This window comes from Nicotiana tomentosiformis, chromosome 6, assembly GCF_000390325.3.
Source record: "Nicotiana tomentosiformis chromosome 6, ASM39032v3, whole genome shotgun sequence".
Taxonomy (NCBI): domain Eukaryota; kingdom Viridiplantae; phylum Streptophyta; class Magnoliopsida; order Solanales; family Solanaceae; genus Nicotiana; species Nicotiana tomentosiformis.
In genome coordinates, this window is record NC_090817.1 from 65,571,616 (window position 1) to 65,576,386 (window position 4,771).

The 4,771-nt window shown below is 34.6% G+C and overlaps 1 long non-coding RNA gene across 1 annotated transcript; it reads left to right on the forward strand.

Annotated features, from left to right (window-relative positions):
• Window positions 1-334: 334 nt before the first annotated feature.
• Window positions 335-4,017, forward strand: LOC138893330 (uncharacterized). The gene is made up of 4 exons (XR_011408616.1): window positions 335-657; window positions 733-793; window positions 1,539-1,946; window positions 3,848-4,017. It is a non-coding gene; the product is annotated as an uncharacterized lncRNA (long non-coding RNA).
• Window positions 4,018-4,771: the final 754 nt, after the last annotated feature.

Below are 4,771 nucleotides of genomic sequence, written 5' to 3' on the forward strand. Positions count from 1 at the left end.
ATCAGATCAAATTGCCTCAAAACCCTTAGAGGTGCGTACGACTGAATGACTTCTAGTCCTACCAACTCAATGAAGTACTTTCCCTGACTCCTCAAAATTGCCCTGCCACTCAACCAAGAAAGTTCCAATTTATGAATTCTCCACTCAGATGGGTCAATATTTCCCGCCACTCACTACTAGAAAATAGACCTATCGCAATAGTTATTTAACAACGGTTATGTAAACGTTGCAATAAAATATCTATGGCAACGGTTGCAACCGTCGCATGTTCCTCTCAGGCCTACTAAGATAGGTAGCAAAATAAATCGGTGCTTTAGGGATTAAACCGTCGCTGTAGGTTGATGTATAGTGACGGTTCCCTGAACCATTGCAATAGATGAATCTTTGGCGACGATTTCTGAAAAAAAAAGGGCTACTGGGTCAGTTGTGCTTTCCCTCCCCATTTTCCCTCTTATAGCTTTATCGCGCCTTTTTTTTACAGAAGGGAGACTAAGCGCCTGAAGGAAAAACAAAAGAAAAACTAAAAGTCCTAGCACATATACAAAGAGCAAAAGGCCTAAAGTTTAATACACGCCCTAAACGAGATAGCACGCTGTCGTCGACACTAAAGATCGATTACCACCAGAAAAGGCTCACGGAAAACCAAGAGATTAAGAGGTTCTTCTCTCTTTATCTCTCTCTTTCTTCAAAACTAATTTTTCTTCTTGCTTATTTGCTCTCATTCATCGACAGAGAGCTTTTTGAGGCCTCTCCAATTTGAAGCTATCTGAAGTCTCGTCTCCCTTTACAATAGGTAAGATTCATTTTATATTCTTATTTATTAATTTATTTATTTTGCAAGTAAAAGACAAATTGAAAATAAATTATTGGAGTAGCTTCTTTATATTTGTCGTCTTTAGTATGCAATTCGATCTGGTGCTGATATTAGTGACTTTTTGTTCGCTTTTATTAATACCTGTGATTTACAATCAAAAGCCTCTAACTTTGTTAAACGAGACAAAGCACAATAATTGGTTTTTGAAATAGGGTCTCAATGTTTATGCATATTTTTCTCCAAAATTTATGTGTATTTCACCGAAAATAAGTGAGGCAAGTATGAAGAAGAGTATGTATCTGGAGAACTTCTTGTATTGTGAAACTGTGACATAGAGTTGAATTGTTTATGCTGCTGAAATCAAGAAGTGTATTTGACAATTGATAATTTGACATCACAATATATGCCTCACAAAAAAAATTACATTTAGATATAACTTTTCTCCATTCTACTTTTTGAATATTTTCTGATAGTTGGAGAGATTGTAGTATAATTTAGCGAGTTGAGTTTGGGTCGACGTCACAATGTTCCATATTATTTGTTGTTAGTGGACACTGTAGAGAACTCTCTAACAAGTTGTGCTATTCCTGAAAGTTCAATAAAAGTCCACCAAAGTGTTGAAAAATATGAAAAATGCATCCCATAATCTGTAGCTACCAAATTTAGCAACTTGATGCTTTTATTTTCTTTGTATTTAGATCTTTTTTTGTTAATGAATTTGCAGCCGTTATAGGACCTGAACATCCAGGACGTCTTAGATTGTATGGACGAGGGGTTACAAGAACTTCTTTGAAAGAAAAAATGGGACATTTTGAACCCTCTTCACATGCTACAAATAATCTGGTGCAACAAATGGAAGAAAGGATGATAAGAATGTTTGACGAATAAAAGGAACAATTTGAGAAACAGAAGGAAGAATTTGAAAAACAAAAGGAACAATATGCGGAACAAAAGAAAATGATGCGACAAGAAATTCTAGGAGATATCTTTGTACAGTTTCAGCTTTCAGGATTGCCAATTGATCCTACTATTTTAGCAACCTTGTGTGCGCGTTCATCAGGAGAAGCTTCCTCCGCCCAACAAGTAGCTATTCAACCAATCAACAGGCCATCTTTTGGAAGCAACAATCAAGGTTAGAATTTTCTTTTTGAGATTAGTTATAGATTGATTAATTTTTAATTTGTGCAATTTATGTGATTTACTTTTAGTTTTGTGGTAAAAACAACCAACAGGTCATAAAACCATTGAATTCGACGTGTTATTTGTTGTGAAAAATAAATTTGTTGTATTCTCCTAACTGGATAGAAATAAAAATCAGTGCTCTCTATTGTTTCAATCAAGAGAGCACTGATTTCAGGATCCTATTTTGGTTTCTGCTATAACTGATAGGATACCAGAAAATAAATGCCCTTTTTACTGATTTTGCTATAACTGAAACATGTGCTAAGTTGGTTGTACATGAATATGTCATTTGTCTTTCCAGAAATAAATTAAAAGCATATTAAGAAATAGCATTTTACTAAAATAGTCCATGCGTCATGCAATTTTGTTCAAATACCAGCTAGGCAGTTCAGTGGAGTGAAAGAAGTCTCCTCCTCACCTATTTGTCTCTAGTCCAATTTACTTAACCAGACTGCTGAAGCCAAAACATCCATTTTCACCTATTAGCTTTATTCGACATTTACCATTTTGTTGGCATTAGCTGCTACAACTCTGTTCTTTCCTTAGGTAGATTTAGCTCCCTGTATACCTTGCTTTATAGCTTCATATAGGTTTGTAGTCATCGTATGATTTTGTACTTTTATTCATTGCTTGGTATAAAATTGCAGTCACCTTGAGGCTTGGTATACCACGTTACCAAGTTAATATTTAATTAAATTGCTGCTACTATTTCAATTAAACAAGTCAGGCTTACGCACACCCCTAGAACAAGAAATTGGTTTCAATGAGGCAAAACGAATGTATTTTGCTGTCGTGGTCTCTGGATTGGCAGATGATGAGTTCTTAGCATTGTATAGAAAATTATGATGTCTGGTGCTTATGTCCTTGCCGCTTGTGAGCTGTTTCTACAAGAAATGTTATTGGTCATTGCTTCCTTGATTGCTTTCTTTTGATTACATGAGTATCATCCTTTTGGGACTAGCTTCTGTATGTTGTACAATTGTTTTGACAAACTCGGTTTATGTATTCTGACAGCTTAAACTGCAGAGAAATTTTGAGGAACTTGATAGTGCATAACTATTGGTCTATCTTGGAAGTATATAAGGATGTACAATTTGAAGACTTGCATTATTTGTGTTCTTCCATTATTTGGTGATGCACTCTTATGTGAAAGCTTGCTTATGACGGAAAGTTGTCCTTGGAATGAGTGTGCTAATCTTGTGAGTTTCTATGGTTGATCCTATACACTGATTTGTTAATGCAATGGAGATTGCACTATGAAGGTAGAGCAATTACATATAGTGAGGCATTTCATTTGCTGCTGTCAGTCTGGCAGTTTGTCCCAACAAGAATTATAACTCATAAGAAAGTAATTAATAGTTTGTCATATTTCCTATATGTGGCCCTTGCATAGTCTTAGTCTTTGTTGGGGTTTCTACTATGATTTTTATGATTTTCACCTATTTCATTGACCGTTAGGTCACATACTTGGATGCTCTAATTGTAAGGCTGGTATCCGTTGATTCTCCTGTATTCTCCTCCCTGCATTAACGGCTGCAATTTTCTTATGAACTAAGCTTAGTAGTTGTTAGCCTATTTTCATTGAAAAACACATACATCAAGTTGCGGGTCTAATTTTCTCCTATAGAAAGAAAAAGGGCCCCAAGATTTTGACTAATTAGTGGCATCCAAGATTTTGAGGTAGCCTTCACTTGTAAAAGTTGCAGTCTTTAAGTTCATCTTTAGTTTAGTCTTTAAGTACTTATATTATTTTATTGGTGTTAATATATAGTACAATAATAATGATATTGAGAAGAAACTATTTTTCTTTTTCCTATCCTCTCATTATTGTTGTTCTTGTTGAATTTACAGCTGAACCAAATGATCAAGGGGAAGATGAAAGCAGTGAAGACCTTACCTAAAAATATTGGTTGTAGAATCTACAGACAATCTAAGAATATTTTTATTTTTGAATTATTTTGCAAACTTATATATGCCAACTTTTGGATTATTAAACACTTTTATCGTATATTTTTCTTTTATCGTGGTTGTGTATTTTGAATTATGATTTTGTTGATGAATATATTTTAATTTCATCATTTATATATTAGTTTCTGTGTATTATATATTTATCTTGTCGCGATAGCTGATAACAACCGTTAATAGCACCAAACAACCGTTGCAGTAGCTCCTTATAACCGTTGCAGTAGCTCATATAACCGTTGCATAAGCTTTTAATAACCGTTTCAATAAACAAAACAAAACAGCGTCAAAAATGTTGTAAGGTCTATAGCAATGGTTCTCAACCGTCGTAATATACATATAGCTGCGGTTCAAAAACCGTTGCCATAGCTCGCTACTAATCGTTGTAACATATTTTATTTATTTTTTCTTAAATGGAGTGAACGATTAAACGTGGACAGCTAAAAATGAACGGAGAGAGTAGAATATATTATACAAGAATTATTGTTTTCTTATACTAGAAATCAAACGACCCTTTGGAGTAGTTCAATTATGGAACATCGGATGCCCATCGGACTCAAAAGGCCATGGCAAGGTCGAGGCATCGAGATTGCGAATACTTCATTCAAATTGTAAGTCACAGTTCACAAGGTTAATCGTACCTAGATTAACAAGAAACCCGCCTAGCAAACAGCTTTGATTACAAGTTCTCAACCTTTCCAGCAACTCTCCTCTCAAAGCACTTCTTGTTTTAAAATAATTTGGCTATGTACTCTTCATGAATACTTCAAATAAATCTTGACGAGAAAAAAAAAGAAGAAATTCTTCAAAAAC